This window comes from Ambystoma mexicanum, chromosome 12 (assembly GCF_040938575.1).
Source record: "Ambystoma mexicanum isolate Mex_15411 chromosome 12, UKY_AmexF1_1, whole genome shotgun sequence".
NCBI classification, from domain to species: Eukaryota; Metazoa; Chordata; class Amphibia; order Caudata; family Ambystomatidae; genus Ambystoma; species Ambystoma mexicanum.
In genome coordinates, this window is record NC_090936.1 from 1055526024 (window position 1) to 1055547319 (window position 21296).

Here is a 21296-nt window from a genome sequence, read left to right on the forward strand (position 1 = left end):
AAAGAGAGAGGGCTCTGATCGAAAATAGACTCCGCAGAGAAATCACTCAACTAGAAAATGAGGCAAAGGACGGGGATGTGCTAAACCGTGAAGAAGCCGGCCAAGCACGGACAAAAAGAGAGGAACTCCGTCTCCTGGAACATGATCAAATAACTCGCAAACTCCTCTTCCTCAAACAAAAAACTCCTCTTCCTCAAACAAAAGTTTTATGAGAAAGGAGACAAGGCAGACGCGTTGCTGGCGGCCAGGCTGCGAGCACAACAGGCAGAACGCAGAGTGCAGGAAATAGTTGATGGAGGGCCCAGCACACCGATAAGTAGTACCACCATTCCCGAAGCCTTTGCAGACTTTTATGAAGCCCTGTACACCCCAGAGACGGAACCGGATCCGTCCGGCATTCGCTCCTACTTGTCTGAAATTGATATGCCCAAACTGTCATGCATTGAGTCAGAGGTCCTGGACGCCCCCGTAACTGAGGAGGAGATTCAGGAGGCCATAAAACGATTAACACTAGGTAAATCCCCGGGCGAGGATGAGTACACTGCAGGTTTTTACAAGACATTTGCCACCCAGTTTACGCCCTTTCTAACTGAATTATTCAATGAATTCCTAGAGACTGGGAAACCTCCAGATTCATTCGTTAAAGCACTCATAACTGTCATCCCGAAAGAAGGGAGAGACCCCAAAGAATGTGGATCATATCGCCCCATATGCCTGATTAACCTATATGCGAAGATCTACACAAGGGTCCTAGCTGCTAGAATTGAATCATTCATGCCCCGCCTCATCCACCCCGACCAGGTTGGCTTTATATTGGGCCGCCAGGGTGCAGACACCATGCGTAAGACCCTGCACCTGATACATGCCTCCCACAACTTGGATACTGATCCCTCATTATTTTACACCGATGCAGAAAAAGCGTTTGATAGGGTTGACTGGGACTTCCTGATGGGAGTCCTTCGCAAAATTGGTATGGGCCCTAAACTTAGGAAAGGAATCCAGGCAGTCTACTCGAGGCCCACAGCTTCGGTATTCGTAAATGGGACATATTCTAGGTGGTTCCAGTTGAAGCGAGGAACCCGACAGGGATGTCCACTATCAGCCATCTTGTTTGCCTTATCGCTTGAACCCCTGGCGCATAAAATACGATCAGACACCAGCATAGAAGGGATGCACCTGGGTCACACAGAGCGCACACTGGCATTATATGCTGACGACATACTCCTTCATGTGGTCAATCCCACTAGATCCATTCTACGAGTTATATCTCTCCTGGAAGAATATGGCCAGTTATCAGGGTTTAAGGTCAATTGATCCAAATCCATATTGTTCCCCCTCCAGGGCACACTAGAGGCAAATGAAACGAAATATCCCTCACTTGGACTGACGTTAGAAAATGACGCTATGCAATATTTGGGGATTCAAATTACGAAACGAATAGACACCCTATACGAGGCAAATTTCCCAAAACTCCTTGCGAGATTCCATGCAGACCTAACCAGGTGGGACAAATTAACTCGTGGCTTGGCAGACTTAACGCCATAAAAATGACATGTCTCCCGAGGTTCCTCTATCCCTTTCAGATGCTCCCCATTAAAATTCCGGAACGATACTTCACCGAGGTTCGAAAGGCGACCCTTAAGTTTTTATGGCAGGGGAAAAAAGCCAGAATCGCCTACCACATATTGACATTGCCCAAAGACAAAGGAGGGGTAGGCCTTCCAGATCTCAAGAAGTACTATGTTGCGGCTCAACTCTGAGTGCTCATCCCTTACTTACGCAACCATAAAGAGCCACAGTGGATAGCGATGGACAACCACTATTTAGACCCAGCGACACTCTCGGAGTGGCTATGGTCCTCACAAAAAAGAGTGTTGAGGAAGACAAGGGAGCATCCGCTCTTTGCCACCTTATGGGAAATATTGAGAGAGGGTCCAGAGATGAGAGAAATCACAACGTGGCCGTCCCCCTTGAGTCACCTGTGGTCCCCGGGCATTAATAACCACATCCCCAATGTTGAAAGATTCCAGGCGTGGTATGAGGCGGGGCTAGAGAGCGTAGGCCAGCTCCTCCGATGTGATTCCTTTATCACTCTCCCGGAACTAACAGAGGCCCTTAATATAGGCGTGCTATCCACCTTCCATTACCTACAGATCAAAGGGGTGTATGGGAGCGAGGGGCCCCCAGGCCCTCTCGCGTCGTACGCTCCTCAGTACAAAGCTTGGACCATGTGCCTCCGGTAGTGGGATTGCCCCTCGCCCTTATGATATGGCATTTGTAACGCGCCTATACACAAGTGTATGTAAAGTTAACCATGGTTGACCACTACATAGATGGGACTACTGAGCAGGACACGGGGCATCCATCTTTTGTGCCCCTTTCGACTCCATCTTGGGTAAACAGGCCTCACTGCGATAGTACAGCAATGCTCAGCTCCCCTTCCACCGCAGCAGCCAAGGACAGAGAGACACACACACAAGGCGCGCAGGCAGCTGACTGGCCCCCACCCTTGCACTCCCGCTGCGAAGGAAAGCTCTGCGCTCCTTTTCTCACGCAGAAGTCGGAGAAAGTTGCAACAACCAATATGACACAGTTTTCTTCCTCTGAGATCACTGCTAACATGAGAACCAGCATGTGAACCAGAATGAGCTAAGCACTTTCTGCTCACTCGTCCCCATAAACGTGCAAGCCACCCACCCCCATTTAGAACAATTTATTGCCATCCTGACCCTGCGCTCCCTGTAAGGTATTTCTTTCAAGTGCCAGACCCTCGCCTGTGCTGCGAAACCCACCCAACACACCAACTACTAACCTTAAGCATTTTTACTACAATATATGTTTTTTCTTATACTAATAGGTCTGAAACTTAGGAGATATGTGAAACACAGTTTGATTCTTTTACATGCACAATAAAGGTCAAGGCCTCCAATTAAAGCCACGAATGACCCAATTGTACTGACAATAATTATTATGTGTAACTTGTGTAGAAATATGAAAAGTAGCATAGATTTTTTTAGATAATTTGTTATTTAGTGTTTTTCGAATGCAACATATTAGCTTAGGTAGTGACCGGACCCTGACATGCGTGGAGCACAAGATATTTGACGTCCGTCATCTCGTCAGCCACTCAGCCAACCAGAAGGAAGAGATGCCACCCACACCTACAGCACCACACCGCTTGGCCAATCGGGTCCATCTGATATTTTTTGTTAGAGTTACTTTAATTGATATATATACAAGTAATGATGTAAACGGGAGGTAGGGTTTTTTTTGGGTTATTTCCTAGCTGGAGAAATAAACCATCCTTTGAACTCTTGAAGCCGGGTCTCAGTGCCTCCTTCCCCGATAAGGGGTTGTGTCGGTTATTTTATTTTCTCTCACATGTAGTAAGCCGGGGAAGGCACCTACATTTTTGGTGACCCCGCGACGTGATTTGGAGAGGTGCCTCGAGGCCAGCAGCGAGATCCAGGGCGCCCCCAGCAAAACCATCGCCTCTGCGGTTGACCAGACTGTGCATACCAAGAAGAAAGGGTCATGGGTTCCTAGTTGACGAATACCTGATCGAAAAGGCTGCTCACCAAGGCAGGCCACGCCTTGGTTGGGGGACGGACCTAAGCGAGGTCCGGCCGTGAGCGGCGATCCTCGGAGTACCTGACTGAACACGTGGAGTCCCGGTTGCAAAGACCCCAAAGAAAGGTAAGGGGAAATAGGGGAAGAAGGGAATTAGCAACAAAGGGAAGGTAGTTAAGAATAGGGTCTGTGTGAGTGACGGTGAGGCTTTTCTGATCTATCCTTTATATGGCCATTAGGTGTTGTAAGAAGTGAGAAGAAGTGAAGTGGTATCCTAGCCCGTACAGGGTAGAAGGCGGCGCCGCATAGTATTTGTCCCGACCAAGTGCAGAATAGAGTTAAAGAGAAAATAGTAGGGGTCTCGTATATTTAGTAGACTCGGAGTAGTTTTTAGAATATTCTTTTTCCGTGGAAGTAAGAAATCTTGAGACATAATAAAGGTGAAAGAGGTGGGGAGTGAATGCGAAATAGTAGGTAGAATAGGGAAGAAGAAAAATTAGGGACAGTAACGGGAATAGGGAAAGAACAAACGCAGGCAGTGCATGTGTATGTTGCATGATTATATGTTTGTCGGTCTGCTTTGTGTATATGTCTTGTTGAACACGCTAAAGTATTTCAGTACAAGTAACTTTTTGATTGATGAATAATAGGCAAAGAAATAAATTGTGAGAGGTGACCAGGTAACATCTCTCAGAAAGGACAGCTAATGTGACATACCATAATTGCAAGCATTGATAAAGAACGTATTTTCACATATTGTAACTGACATATAAAGTGAGAGGTGGGAAGGAACTCGAGGGTACCAGAACACACCAGAAAGGAAAAGAAGCATTGCCATGGGGGGAGTAACGCCACTGGCACATATTTGCCAGCACCTTCCACTATATAGCGATAGGATACAGAAGTATCACGATCAGTGGATCACTGAGATAAAAGGAGATGGAGTCATGCCAATTTGGCCAGAAGGAGGGTCATTCGACAAAAGAGTGTTGGACCTAGTATCAACACATTTGCTAGCACGATACAAAGGGAAACAATTGCAGAACCGGAGAGAAGTATTAGATTTGTGGCCAATGTTCGAGGAAGTTACCCCGACAGCAGAGGTAGGTACAAGCCAAATGGTAGACAAGCCGAAAATACCTGAAGAAGTAAGCGGGACACCAAAAGGGGAGTGCTCAACAACTACAACCGAGAACGAAGTAACAAAAATCTATCCCTTAATGACCAGGCCAGCAGTAGGGTTTAGTGAACCCCTGTATATACCACCCACCCCTACTGCTCAGGGCGGGGCAACAGCCCCCGAGCCTCCACCATATGACAAAGGAGGCCTGTACGCCCCCACGAGTGCGCCTCCTGTGGACATAGCACGTTTAACAGGTGATTTAAATCGCCAGCTAGCACATGCACAAATGGCAATAACACAGTTAAGAGCTCTATGTGACAAAGGGCAAATGCTGCCAGGGGGAGGGGAGGTACCCCCGCTGTCACTGGCAGATCTCACACCCCCGATAGGGGCAGTAAGCAATGCAACCCCAGCAGCCTCGGTATCAGGACAATCTATAGCATCGCAAGGGACGTCATCACAGCAAAGACAAGAACAAGAGTGGCAGTCAGGACAGTTCCTGTTCCAATTGAATAACAAACCAGTGAGAATTATATGCCCAGATACACCAGAGAGTCAACAAAGTGGAGATCAGGGTGAAAGACAAGGAAGTGAACCCAAGGAAAACTTGGAGGATAATAACGAGCTAGAGTCAGAAATAGAAGAAGTATGGGATGATTTAGATGAATACGAAGAGGCAGCTGCCGCAGAGGGTTCCCCACTGCAAAAATGCTGTTACCCAGACACACTATCAACACCATTATGGCAAGGTAGATTAAGACAACGAACAGGGAGGACAGGGAACATACTGGTAAGTAAAACGAAAAAAGGGAGAACGAGCAAAACAGAAAAGAAACAGAAACTACAAATGCCACTGATACATAAAGGAGCAGGTAGGCCAAATTATATTCCGAGGGCCCAAATGGACAAAAACAACCTGTTAAAACTCCTTCCCCCGCTGACGGGAGGAGCAGGTAAGTGGGTACATGTATTTGAGAAGAACACGGCAGGCGTGCCGTTAGCTATAGGTGATGTGAAAAGCTTATTAGTATCAGCAATCGGGGACCAAGCAGACACAATCTGGGAAAGGGCAGGGTTCCCGGGAGTAACAATGAGCTGTGATCGCCACGATGGATCACCATTCAACAATGTTCGAGCACAAGTGTGGGATGCATTGCGGCGTGCATTTCCAGACGTTCAAGATTTACATGCAGTGATGCAGGGCATGATGGAGGAGAACGAGGATCCTGCGCAATTCATTTTGCGAGTGCAAGACTTATGGAGAAGCGAAACTGGTCAGCATGGAATCAATCAGCAGCTTTATTTTATCATTAAAAGGGGGTTGCCGAAAGAGGTGCAGAAGGCCTTGGACAAAATAGCTGGGATCGAAGCCAGAGGGTGGCCTGAAATTCAGAGCATAATTGTACACCACTAGAGGAGGATCAAAGAGAAGGAAAAGGAGGTCACGCAAAAGAGGCTGGCCTACGAAGCAAAATTAGTACAGACGAAGGGGAGGAAAACGCAAGAGGAAGGCCCGTTGGGATAGCAGCGCAGTGGGTTGGAGAGAACCAAGGACAGTGGAACGAAGAGGAACAGCCATGCCAAGGATCACAGTGGCAGAACAGGCCGGCCCAAGGAAGAGATTGGTACCGCGGGCAGAGGGGAGGATATGGAGTAATGGGAAACAGAGGGTATGGTGCGCAAGGACCAAGAGGAGGACAACAGGGGTCATGTTGGAATTGTGGAAGATGGGGACATTATTCACGAGATTGTAGAATGCGACCATTAGGGTATTTTCAGCAGCAACAGCAGCAGTCCATGAACAATGAACAGGGGTGGGGCTGCCCACACCCAGGTAGCCCTTGTGTAGCTCCAATGAGGAGGGGGGGACAACAAGATCAGTACTGCTATGACCCCCAAATGCAACAAAGACAGCCAGCCTCACAACAGCAGCAACAGCAGCAGCTACAACATCAAAACGCACCACAGCCCATGGCGAGACAAAACCCAGTAGGGAACATAAACAATAACCCTTTTGCAGCAGCCGCAAACGGTGCTCCTGCCCCATTTCGTGGCGTGATGGTCGTAGGTGACAACGTTTTTTCAGTGCCAGATCAGCAAAGATACCAAGACTAGGACAGCCCACAGGGAGCACTTGCGTGTCCAGTCCTATCCACCACACAAAGTGCAAATGAGGAACCACTAGTGGCGGCAGAGATAGGAAACAAGCAGTTTATCTTTATGGTAGACTCTGGAGCAGAAAAATCATGTCTCACAGAAGGGCAGTTTCAGCTCTCGGGAAGAAATTTGGAGACGCAGGGGTTCTCTGGGGCTATTTTAAAAGTTCCTTACACAAAAGATCTTCATGTAACAGTAGGGGGAAAAACCGTGCGCGCACCCTTATTGTATTACGAAGATGCGCCAATCAATTTGATGGGACGAGACTTGCTCAGTAAGTTAAACATGACCATAGCCTTTACTGAAAGAGGGATAGTGTGCTCGAGGCCAGGGGTATGTCCCGTACGAGCACTCCTGATAATAAGCAGGATTACAAAGGAAGTTGCAGTAAGTGGGATCCCCATTGACATGGACATGTTCGTCTATGGAATACAGGTATTAGCCCGAGTAGTGCCTGAAATAACACAAAAAGAGTGGAGAATACCATCAGACTTCATATTCCGCCCAATCACACCAACAGATGTAGTGCCAGGCACAATTATATCTATAGACATTGAGGCAGTTCAAGTTTCCTACAAACGCATTGTGGTCATAGGCCTGGACGCGCAGGGACGCGAGTGGAGAAGTGTGCTATGTATAGAGCCAAACATAATGCTAAAAGATATAACTGATGAAGAATTGTTTACCGATTACGAGGGGGGTGGAGAAATAATAATGGAAATAAGCATACCATGTGAATTATGATCCAATATAGAGAAATATACAACCCACTCATGGCTAACATAAAGGCCCCACTGACAATATTTGAGGAAGACATGGCCAGGGTAGCACCTGAAATTTGGACTACAGGGCCACACGATGTGGGATTGTTGCATGAGGTGACTCCCATAAAGATAAAACTGAAACCAGGTGCCCTCCCACCCAGAGTGAAACAATACCCAATATCCAAAGAAGCAGAGGAAGGTATTAGAGAAACAGTGAATGCACTCCTAAGCCAAGGTATCTTAGTGCCATCAACTTCCCCATGCAACACAGCGATTTTTCCGATTAAAAAAGCGAAAGGAGGGGCGTGGAGAATGGTCCAGGACCTCCGCCCACTCAATGACGTCATCCAAAAAGAGTTCCCATTAGTGCCTAACCCGGGATCAATATTGTGCAGTATACCAAAAGAGGCAACTTGCTTCACTGTCATTGATCTGAAAAATGCCTTTTTCTCTGTGCCACTCGCACCAGAGTCGCAGTACCTTACAGCCTTTACATTAGGAAACAGCAGATATGAACACCGCAGACTCCCACAGGGGTATTGTGAGAGCCCAAGCATTTTTAACAGAGTACTACGAGAAGACATCAGCAACATAGATGTAGGGAGCACCATTATACAGTACGTAGACGATTTACTCGTCTGCAGCAAAACAGAAGAAGAGTGTAGAGAAGACTCGATAACACTGCTTAACGTATTGGCTGCCAAGGGATACAAGGTGGACAAAGGAAAGTTACAATACTGCCTTGCAGACGTTGTATATCTCAGCCAGCAAATATCTAAAGATGGAAAAAGAATACTACCAGACAGAGCTGCTGCCATTCGACACATTATCATACCAAAAACAGTGAAGGACATGCAGACATTTCTTGGCATATGTAACTATTGCCAAGCATGGATCCTCGATTATGCAGCATACACACGGCCAATGCTACAAGAACTGAAGGAAGCACAGAAGAACAGGGCCCCAATAAAATGGACAAAAGAGACAATTGCCCAATTCTCTCGATTAAAAGACCTTATTACAGGCGCCCCAGTCCTTGCAAATCCAGATTATGAAAGGGAATTTTTCCTGTTTTCACACAGCAATGGAACATTGATGACAGCAGTATTGACACAAAAGACATTGCTAGGCCACAAACCGTTAGCGTACTACAGTGGAATATTAGACCCAGTCATGCAGGGACATTTCGCTTGCGAACAGGCCCTCGCTGCAGCGGCCTTCGCCATTGAGAAAAGTGCCACGATCGTAATGGGATGTTCAGTGACACTATATGCAGAACACTCATTATTTGCTATCTTGGAAAGAACAAAATCTACTCTCACAACACAGAGAGCATCTGCTTATGAAATAATAATATCAAGTCCGAATGTACACTTGGTCAGATGCAAGACAGTGAACCCAGCCACATTCATTACAGAGCCACGCACAACTGAAGATTTACAGGAACACGATTGTAGCAGGTATGAGGAAGAGGGCGATGACATTCCCAAAGAAAGAGAAAATGCCCTTACAGAAGAAGAAATCTATTTCATAGACGGGTCAGCATCCATAAACTCAGACAGGAGAGAAATATGTGGGGATGGCAGTAGTGCGCATGGAAGAAGACACATACGAAGTGATTGTTCAAAAGCGCCTCCCCTCACATTACTCTGCACAAGCAGCCGAACTGACTTACACACAGCCAAAGATTGTGCCGTAACAATATATTCAGACTCAGCTTACGTCACCACCACAGTTCACTCAGGGCTATCACGCTGGCGAAGGAGAGGGTTTAGAAGAGCAGACGGGTCCCCCGTACAACATGCCACGTTGCTAAATGAACTAATAGAAGCTTTAGCAGAGCCATCGGTAGTGGCAGTGGTTAAATGCCAAGCCCATACCAATAACACAGACGCTGTCTCATTGGGGAACGCGGCAGCCGACACAACAGCGAAGGAGGCCTCATATTTCAATAAGACACCAACATCAGAGTATGTCGTAAAAACAGCCACAGCAGAACAACCAGTAGAAGCATACAGTAACACGCCCATAGAACAATTGATAGAACTCCAGAGAAGGGCCCCACCGGAAGAGCAGGAGTTGTGGGGCAAACGAGGATGTAAACAATCAGCCACAGATCTCATTTGGAGACAGGAAACGACAGGCAGGGTAGTGATGCCTGTAGAATTATTAGAAGTAGCGTTCCAACAACTGCATTTCCCAGCTCACGTAGCAAAACAACACATCGCCTCAGACATTAAGGAGGATTGGTTTGTTCCCAATCTGCACGAATACTTGTCTAAGTTTGTGATTGAATGTACTACATGCCAAACTTACAATTCAGGAATGACATTACGAACTCTGCGTGGCACTTTGCCACGCCCTACAGGTCCATTCAGAGAACTACATATCGACTACGCCGATATGGGAGAAAGATGTAATGGAGCGAGATACTTGATTGTGGTGGTATGCCCTTTTTCACGGTGGGTGGAAGCGGGCCCCTGTCCCCATCCTGATGCAAAATGTGCTGCCAAGTTCCTTGTGCGAGAAGTATTCTCGCGGTGGGGAATCTGTGACGTGATCCGTTCAGACAACGGCACGCACTTTGTGAATGATCTCTTCAAAGAAGTTACCTCCCTACTGGGGGTGAAACATAAACTATGTTCGATTTATCATCCAATGGCCAATGGAGTTGTGGAGAGGATCAACGGGCTGCTCAAAAGCAATTTATCGAAATTATGCAGCAGGTTGAAAAAAAATTGGGTATATTGTCTGCCCCTAGCACTGTTCCAACTCAGACATCAACCATGCAAGGATCACCATTTAAGCCCGCACGAAATTGTGACGGGGAGAAGAATGCACACAGGGCTGCCACAGTGCTGAGGGGAAGAGTTTAAGGAATACCTAACGCACGTAGTACGCAGCATAGCAAAACAAATTGCTCCGCCATTTACTGAAGATGTAGCGACAGACACCTCCATGCCGGCAGCAGATAGCCCGGAGGGGTCATTAATGCCAGGGGAACACATCTATGTTAGAAGTTTTGTAAGAAGGTGGAATTCACCAAGATTTCATGGTCCATACACAGTGGTGTACAGCACCCCAACTGCAGTTAAAGTGAAGGGACTGAAATACTGGGTGCACCTCTCAGATGTGAGAAGGACGCGTGGTGTCACACTCCCCCAAAATGAAACCGACTGTGTGAATGGCATCGTTAGCACAGTCCGACATGATGAAAACTGCAACTTAGACAGGGAAAGTCTCCTGTCCCGAGGAGGAGCTGGAGCTCCCCCCCCCACTACAGGAGTAGTGGCCAGAAGAGAGGCGCCCTGATGCGCACCCGCTTTTTCGTTAGGCTATCTGCCTAATTTGCAACTAATATTGCGAAGCTGGACGCCCGCAGCCAACACTCTTCATAATTTCAAATCTGGATCACCCAAGTGTTTGCATGCACTTTGGATGTCCATTTGAGCCCCCTCGCCTGCAACCAGATCTGCTCCATGAAGGATCTGTGCTATCCGCCATCAGCATCCACGAGGAGATTGCCACTTTAAAATGGCCGACCCGGACTTCAATGTGCCTGCCTGCACTCCCCGGATCTGAGGAGGAGGAACAACAGACCCCCTCGCCCTGCGCCATTGGCTCCCTGCCTCCTTCAAGCAGCCAATCACGAGCCGGCAGGCTCAAGCCGGCTCCAAACGAAGGCACCCACACAAAGGCACAGTGCCTGTCGAGAGCCTGAGCCCACAACAGTCCTTGCCTGTCCTGAGGAGGAGCTGGACCTCCCCCCCCCACTAAAGGAGTAGTGGCCAGAAGAGAGGCGCCCTGATGCGCACCCGCTTTTTCGTTAGGCTATCTGCCTAATTTGCAACTAATATTGCGAAGCTGGACGCCCGCAGCCAACACTCTTCATAATTTCAAATCTGGATCACCCAAGTGTTTGCATGCACTTTGGATGTCCATTTGAGCCCCCTCGCCTGCAACCAGATCTGCTCCATGAAGGATCTGTGCTATCCGCCATCAGCATCCACGAGGAGATTGCCACTTTAAAATGGCCGACCCGGACTTCAATGTGCCTGCCTGCACTCCCCGGATCTGAGGAGGAGGAGGAACAGACCCCCTTGCCCTGCGCCATTGGCTCCCTGCCTCCTTCAAGCAGCCAATCACGAGCCGGCAGGCTCAAGCCGGCTCCAAACGAAGGCACCCACACAAAGGCACAGTGCCTGTCGAGAGCCTGAGCCCACAACAGTCCTTGCCTGTCCCGAGGAGGAGCTGGAGCTCCCCCCCCCCACTACAGGAGTAGTGGCCAGAAGAGAGGCGCCCTGATGCGCACCCGCTTTTTCGTTAGGCTATCTGCCTAATTTGCAACTAATATTGCGAAGCTGGACGCCCGCAGCCAACACTCTTCATAATTTCAAATCTGGATCACCCAAGTGTTTGCATGCACTTTGGATGTCCATTTGAGCCCCCTCGCCTGCAACCAGATCTGCTCCATGAAGGATCTGTGCTATCCGCCATCAGCATCCACGAGGAGATTGCCACTTTAAAATGGCCGACCCGGACTTCAATGTGCCTGCCTGCACTCCCCGGATCTGAGGAGGAGGAACAACAGACCCCCTCGCCCTGCGCCATTGGCTCCCTGCCTCCTTCAAGCAGCCAATCACGAGCCGGCAGGCTCAAGCCGGCTCCAAACGAAGGCACCCACACAAAGGCACAGTGCCTGTCGATGGCCTGTCTGGGACCGTATGGGCTCTGGGCACCCAGTGCTGCCACCCAATACTGGTAAGTCACACTTGCCTTATCCTGCCTACCCTGCCCTTGATCTGTGAAATCACGCCTGCTTTTGTTGCAGCATTACTGCCACCCTTTCCTGCACCCAACTGCACGGACCTATGGCATAACAGTCCGCCTTTACCACCTAAAACTTTAGTCTGCCCAAAATATGCATCTGGTTCCCCGAGGCACCACCATGTTGTCAAGGCATATGCTACATCCACCAGGACCACAACCGTCTAACTATTGTTGAAGCTACTGCCCATTTGAACTCGTGCAATTGCTGCCACTTTCCTGTTTTTGCTGTTATCAGCTATTGCCCCCACAATGATGAATTTAACAGCCCTGACTATTGCTGTATGATTAACCCTCTAAGGACCACAACACCTAGCTAAACCATCACTGCTTCACCAGCCACCTGCACTCGTAGCATCACTGTGTCCACCAGATTCAGACGTACTCCCATTGTTTAAATAACTCCATTAATTTGAATCTATTACTGTTACCAGGTTATACTGACTAGCCTTTAAGTGCCTCGTGCCAAAATTGCACCTTGCCTATCTGTATTTTTGCATTGCCTAGCCTTTAAGTGCCCCGTGCCAAAATTGCACCTTGCCTATCTGTGTTTTTGCATTGCCTAGCCTTTAAGTGCCCCGTGCCAAAATTGCACCTTGCCTATCTGTGTTTTTGCATTGCCTAGCCTTTAAGTGCCCCGTGCCAAAACTGCACCTTGCCTATCTGTGTTTTTGCACTGCCTAGCCTTAAGTGCCCCGTGCCAAAATTGCACCTTGCCTATCTGTGTTTTTGCATTGCCTAGCCTTTAAGTGCCCCGTGCCAAAATTGAACCTTGCCTATTTGTGTTTTTGCATTGCCTAGCCTTTAAGTGCCCCGTGCCAAAATTGCACCTTGCCTATCTGTGTTTTTGCATTGCCTAGCCTTTAAGTGCCCCGTGCCAAAATTGCACCTTGCCTATCTGTGTTTTTGCACTGTCTAGTATGATGAGCCCTGTGTCCAATGTAACCGTGCTGCTCACCAGGGTTGCCAGAGACTACTGTGCATTTATATTGTGCCCTATGGTCATTCACTGACCACCGCTCACGTGCGTTGTGCCTAACGGCTAGTTGTCTGCTCCCCTCTTGCCAGTTTACACACAACTCCTACCTAACTACTGTACTCACGTCCCATTGCCTTGAACTATGCCAGCCTGGCTCATCCTCATCATGTTCCCCTTCTGTGTCATGCCCATTCACACGCCTTGTAGTAGAAGTAGCTACATCCCATTTACCAATGGTCTAGCCAAGCTTGGCTGCCCCAGACATCACCCCATTCCCTGCCCCACACCCTTCCTGCCCACCCAGCCTCCTTTCCCCCACAGTGCCCCTATAGACCATATCGCAAAAATCTGCGTCACTCCAGGTCACCCTCCACTTAACTGTGTCGACCTTGCCAAAGACGCTCACTGCGACACCAACCAAAACTTACCCAAAATAACAGAATATCGTCCTACAGCCTACCCTAACATCACCACCCGTAACAACAGACTAGGCTGCAGACTTCTCACCTTACCAAGTAAAACACTAACTACGCCCACGACTAAGGACACCAACAAAAAGACCCATGCAAGCACCGGTTCACTAAAAGGAGCCTTACTTAACGTCAGATCCCTTGTTGCTTACCCTACTGAAATCGCTGACCTCATCCGTTCAGAAGACCTGGACTTCCTTGCCACCACAGAAACTTGGCTCCATGCAGCAGCAGGCCCCTACCTAACCCTTGTGGTTCCGGACAACTATTCCATCCTTAGGGCTGACAGATCCAATGCTCGTGGAGGAGGAGTAGCTCTCATTTTCAAATCCTCGCTTGATATTAGATCTGTCACCGTCCCCATACTAAACTCATGTGAACATCTCTCCATTAAAATACAAACTTCACCTAAGACCACTATCACCTTGGAACTAATATACAGGCCCCCTGGCCCAACAGGGACCTTTGGGGAAGATATAACCTCCCTCTTAGCAGAGAAATCCAAACCTCTTTCACAGAATATTATCTTGGGTGACTTCAACCTGGGTTACAATGACCCTCATGATACCCCTGCATCTTCCTTGCCAATGCCCTCTGTGAACACAACTACACGCAACTCATCACCTTACCTACGCACCAGAAGGGCAGAACCTTAGACTGGCTCGCTGCCTACAACTGCAACATCACCTGTAAGGACCCACAATCCCTCATATGGACTGACCATCTCCTACTTTCATTTGATATTAGTACCAACAACCCGAACCACATACAATGCCCCCCGGCACCAGCTTGTCTGACTAGAAATAAGCGTAACATTACCGTAGAAACCCTCATTCCATTGGTTCTACCTACCCTCAATATGATCCCTGACACATCGGACCCTAACATACTTGTAGACACCTACAATGACGCCATGTCCAAAGCCATTGACATCATTGCCCCCTTAAAACTACGCAAAAGTAAACCCAGAGCCCATCTCAACTCCTGGTACACACCGGAACTTAAAATACTAAGAAATAAGAAAACGAAAATGGAAACACTGTGGAAAATGAATCCATCTGAGGAACACAAAATTAATCTCTCCATTGCATCCTCCCTCTATAAAAAAGAAATAATTCGCACCAAAAAGGAAGCCTACAATGTAAGAATAAATAATGCTAGTTCCAATACTAAAGAATTATTTACTATCTTGAAGGAGCTTGAAAACCCCAATCCACCCATGGACATGTCCGTAAAGGATCAATTATGGTGCACCAGTATCCAAAACGCCCTTGCGAATAAAATCACCGGCCTGCAAACGAAAATTGAAAGTAAAAGACTATAACTCTCCAACAGTAACCTACCCACCCCTAGTTCACCTACTACGTCCAATATCAACTGTGGTTTCACCTTCAAAAAGGTTACTGCACTAGAAGTGCAAAAAATCATAACTTCTCTCAAACCGTCAAACTGCAAAGGGGACAGCTGTCCCGCACAGATTATAAAAGATGCCGCAAGAGACCTCTCCCCATTTATTTCTGAACTTATAAATGTATCATTCTCTACTAACTCAGTACCCAACAATTTGAAACAGTCATGGGTCCTCCCTCTCCTAAAAAAACAGACCTTGGACCCAGCCATTCCTACTAATTATAGGCCTATCACCACCGTTCCCTTCCTGCTAAAAATCTTGGATAGAGTTGCCTACCTGCAAATCCAGAATTATCTAGAATCCAACCAATTACTAGGACTGCGTCAATCTGGCTTTCGACCTCAGCATGGAACAGAAACTGCCCTTGTTGATCTCAAAAGCCAGATCGACGACATTAAAGATAAGGGTAAGGCTGCTATCCTACTCCTCCTAGACCTTTCAGCAGCCTTCGACTTGGTCGACCATAAAATACTCTGTAACCACCTCTCTTCCGCTGCTCACTTCTCCCCCTCTGCTGTCTCATGGATACAGTCCTTCATGGCCAACAGAACCATGAGGGTCTTTTCCCCTCTGGCAGCAGCAGACCCCATCCCCATTACCTGTGGTGTCCCACAAGGCTCATGCGTTTCCCCCACTCTTTATAATATTTTTACAAAGCCTCTCTTTGATAAACTGGATCGTCTGGGTGTCACCTATACAAACTACGCGGATGACACCCAGATACTCCTCACCATATCTGGCAATTACAATACTGATGTCACCAGGATCAATGACATTTTCTCTGTCATTCAGGCATGGATGGCCACACATGGCCTCTGCTTGAACGACGAGAAGACCGAATTGCTTATTGTCGGTTCACCTAACAACCTAAAAAAACTGAGCCCCAACTACTCTAAAATCATCATCGATGGCAATACCATCCCTGTCGCCAAAAACGTGAAAACTCTTGGTTTCTATCTTGATGCCAATATCAATCTCACCAAGCAAGTCAACTCTACCGCTTCCTCCACCGCCTACACAGGTAAACTAATTCGGGCCTGTAGACCTTTTCTCTCTACCAATAGCTGCCTTACTCTAGCGAGAGCCCTTATACAGTCCAAGTTAGATTACTGCAATAGCCTCTACCTAGGTGCCAACCAAGCTATAATTAGTAAACTCCAAGTCATGCAAAATAACGCGTTACGAGCAGCACTAAATCTTCCTAGGCGAGAGCATATCTCCAACTCTAGAATAACATGCAAATGGCTCACCATCCAACAAAAAATTGACCTCAAAACTCTCTGCCTCACATACAAAGCTCTCAACCACTTAGCCCCCCCCTATCTCACTAAAAAATTCACCTGGAAGCAGTCCAACAGAATTACTAGATCTTCCAACACCCTAGGTCTCATGGTGCCCAGATTTACCTCCAAAAGAGCCGGAGGCTCCAGCTTCACTCTCCTCGCATCCCAACGTTGGAACTCCCTGCCACTAAACATTAAGTCAGCCAGTTCCTTCCAGTCCTTCAGGAAACTTGCCATTGGGTGGCTAGTGGCACAAAGTCAATTAGTATGCTAGTTACCATCTGTATATATTGTACATGTACCAGTTATGTCTTAATTGGCCATGGCCTGTACTCTCTGTATATAACTTTTTGCTAAAACATTTCTGTTAATTACCATGTATTGTGCTTTGTAACATGTACCAGCGCCCATTTACTCCTGGGTCCGGAGCGCTTTATAAATAAATAAACATAAACAAACATAAACAAAGTATAGTGAAAAAGCAAAATGTTTTTACATATTCTGTCTCTCTCTCTATATCTCTCTCTCTTTTCTTCTCATATAAATCGTGTTGTTTTTCTATTTTTTTTCATTGTTTTATGATAAATGGAAAGAAATTGTTGAATGCCTAATTGAGCAAAAAGATGAAAAAGAATGAACAATTGCAAATATGTTTCTTTTCATGATGATTTAACGGATTTGTCTCGCCCACATAGGTTCAACATGAGCCAATGCGACGAAACGGCTGAGCAGGCTGAACTGTTAGATAGAAATAGGGATGACACTAGGGCCAGTAGATTAAGTAATTTGGAATGCATTACAAAATATGCTGCCATACTATTTGCAATAATGATGTTTTATTTTATTTGGTATAATGTTGTTTTATTTGTGGCAAATGAAATTAACAAAGGGGGGAGCGGGGCTAATATGACAAAACCAGGGTCTAAACTAATACGGACTGGAGTAACAACCATTTTGAAGGACACTTATAATGTTGAATCAAATAGCATAAATGTAACGCCACCCTATGAACAATTGCATGTGAACAAAACTGCTATTCCATTGTTGAGTAATACTATGGCCAAGGAAATAGAGCTTGGATGAAATGTAAATGATGATTACTATTGGTTGACTAACTCCAGAAATACAAGCATGCACACACACACGGCACCAGAAACCACTACTGAACACACACATGTCACCATGAACAACATTGATGATGCATGGTCCAGAATATTCCCGCTGCAATATCAACGAGTTGGCACCCAATTAAAAAACAAAAGAAGGAGGAGAAAAAGGGTGGCGGGAAAAAACAGATATGATATTTATCACAACCTGGGGTTAGATGAAATAGAGGACCCCCGACACCCTGACCAATCAAATAAATGGTATTCAGACATGAGCGCCGCAGCCAAGCAAGCAAGTAATGAAAGTTGCTACGTGTGCGCACTTATTCCTCATGCAACTGGAACCCCAAAAATGTTAGTTCCACAGAAAGTACCCTTGTCTGAGGCCCAATGTTTGATTCATCTGATGCTGTGTAGAATAAAAAAGACATTTCAGGCACACACAGTCGCCATGGAAAAATTGGAAAACGAACAAACATGCACCAGCAGACGACAAGGAGTAATCTGCCCCCAAGAACCATTTTTCATCATAAAAGGGACAAGGTTAGCAGAAGACAAGTGGCATGATGAAACGATTAAATCCAAAGCTGAGGGGCTTCGAGGGCTGCCAGACGAAACATACGAGTGGGCAAAAGAAACGTGCATCCCCATCTGGTCACAGCATATCACCAAGCTGACATGGGTCACACCCCTGGAGAGACCCATAAAGATTCAAAGGGAAATACTGCACACACTTTGCTTCCATGGAGAAGGGAAGGTGAATATGGGAACCGCACAGCAGTGCATTAAGACTTTAATAATACCAGATATGAAAAAAGGCACTGCTGCATTAATAGACATATACTGGATCTGTGGCAAACGAGCTTACCTGCATCTCCCAGCATCCTGGAGAGGCACTTGTGCCCTAGCCACACTTCACTCAGCACTAATGGTGATACCAGAGAGCCACGTTCAGTTTACAGCAAGGCCTTCGGCCGACATATCGACAACAGGCCAATCGGCTGACACATCGGCAGCAGGGCAATCGGCTGAACCATCGACAGCGCCCGATGAGACAATCACAGAGTCCCCAGCATACGAACTATTGTCAGAAGAAACATTGAGAACCAAGTTGTCACGCAGCAAAAGATCCAATTATATTTCATCCAAATTGTCTGAACTCCTTGCTGAAATCCCGCAGCATTACAAGCTTTTCTCATCTGTAGAGACATTTTTTGCATAATTTCTAGCACCAGGCGTTCAAGCAAGGACAAACGCGAAATGGCTGCAGATAACACGCTGGGAGCTCATCCAGCTGGCTAACGACACTGAAGAAGGATTCAACATCATAAAAATAGAGCTCCGTGCACTGCGCCTGATGACAATGCAAAACAGATATGTCTTAGATCTTATCACGGCGATGGACGGCAGTGTTTGCAAAAAAATTGGGGGGGCGTGTTGCACGTTCGTACCAACTTCAGATGCTGATAAAGGGATACTGTCACACGTGATAACAGCAGTGCATAATTTAGGAGAAAGAATGAGAGCAGAAGGTGGAGCAGATAACAACACGTCGTTCGACAATCTGTTCAGCTGGATACCATCACGCGAATCCGCGGGAGCTTCAGTATTTAGAAAGCAGGCCTCTGCTTCCAGCGGCCTCACGTTTTCTCCATAATGGTGGCGCCGGCCCACGTGCATCACTTGATTAAAGGAATGCCTTGCAGGTGCGGCGCCACCATTATGGCTGAAAGGCATTTTTTTCTGAAGCCTGAAGCTCTCGCACACGAGCGAGAGCTTCAAGCTGTAGAAAAAATGCCTTTTTTGTGTTGTGGCCGGGGCTGCCAGGGGAGATTAGCGGGCCCCGGCAGGGCCCCGCCTCAAAACGAAATTTCGGAGCCTGCAGGGGCCCAGCCCCGGCAGGCCCCGGCCCACTTAAAGCCCTGATTAAGACCACAAACTGTTATTCTACATTTTGCTAAAAGCTCCTGAGAACAGCTAAGCCCTGCAACAATAACTAATATGTGTGACTGCATCTCACCCTTCCTCCAAGGATCTTGGTATGCTGAACAATCACTGGCGGGAAGCAGGAATAAAGTTTAATTAAATGGAAAGGCAGAGACTCAGAACTGTGGACTAGTGCCTTAAAGAACAGAAATATACACACTCTGATGGGGCTTAGTTCAAAATGACAGGACCCTGGCTATTGTGGCAAGAGGTCCTTATGCTAAAAGAAACTAGTAACAATATCTTTGCTATCTCCATCATTCCACTGGTAGCATAATGCTCTCTACAATGTGACAAAACTAAAGCAAAACAAAATTCTATTTGAAAATGACCTGAAACACTGCAACAAATGACAGAAGCTAAGACTAAAAATGACCAAATCTCCATGCTAATAGAAATTCTGCAGCTTGTACTTTCCTACACGTTTAAGGTGTTGCACCTGCATCCTATGGGACTGTTCTCACATTCCCACTTCACTACATAACCAAAGTGTGTAATCCAAATGAGTTTATCTCTACATGCATTATCTGCAGGAGAGTTCATATAATACATATTTCTCACCCACACACTTTTCATTCTTTGGGTGGAGCAATGGCAGGTTTTTGAACACTTACCGGTGGTGATTGGCACGCACATCATGAATAGTAAAAATCTCAGGGCTTTTGATTTTTAGATGTAGGCAGCTCTGTTGTCGCTTTCAAAACCGATAAGCCGAAACTATTGTATTAGCGTACAGTTAGGGACAAATGGCATATGAGGAGAGACACATAGCTTGTGGGTGTTGTTTTGTTATTTGCCCACCCAGTGACTGCCCACGGCCATGCTAAACCCTATAGCCATTCCCACCCAATTCCTGTCCCTCCTCGCCCAAAAAAACCTCCCCATGCAAACTCTTTAAGCTCCCTTTAATCAAGAATTACCATCAAACATTGCGATGGAATTGCCTGCACGTGATTTTTCAAAGCAGTCTGCTGAGAGTTAAAGACTTAACTGCAGTTGTAACGCTGCTACTGGTGTAATAAAACCACTCGAATAATCAACCCAATGCCTGGACTTCACTGGAATCCTCTTTAAAAACAAGCATTGGCAAAGCCAATTGCTTTGGCTTGTGTATAAGTAGTAGGCATTTGCCAGGCACTGCTATTAGATGCGCAGGTACCATTTTGTACCTGCACCATCAATGGCCAGTTAATACCACTACGGCAGTGCCTGGCAAGTGCCTTTGCCATGTCTACAGAACATCTCAAACTGTTGGCATTGGCAATGCTTGTTTTAATCGATTTGAAATAGATGTTGATTGGTTGGTTTCACATATTCCAGTGACGTGCAGAGTAATTGTGTCTCTTGCTGGAAGTATAATTTTGAGGACATATCGAATTTACGATCCCGCGGAATCAATCTCGGTGACTTGATGGCCCAATGAATCCCAATTCATTCTCACCCGCTTCCTGGGGTGGCTCGGGGGAACAGGCGCACCAGACTTTGCTTGCTTGAGATTTCGCATGCTAAATCCTCTCTCTCTGGAAGACCGAGTTAGCAGCTCTGATTGCCTGTTCCCGCAGTCCTTCTTCTCTTTCTTGACCTCTAGCTTTCTATGTATGACAATGCCGCCACGCCATC

The 21296-nt window shown here is 46.8% G+C and overlaps 1 long non-coding RNA gene across 1 annotated transcript in view; it reads right to left on the reverse strand.

The window, feature by feature from the left end:
* The window catches only part of LOC138514235 (uncharacterized), a 159046-nt gene extending 140280 nt beyond the window's left edge, over positions 1 to 18766 (reverse strand). The window contains exon 1 of the long non-coding RNA XR_011281900.1: positions 18559 to 18766. This is a non-coding gene — a long non-coding RNA (uncharacterized lncRNA). The remainder of the gene's footprint in view (positions 1 to 18558) is intronic.
* Between the last annotated feature and the right edge of the window lie 2530 nt (positions 18767 to 21296).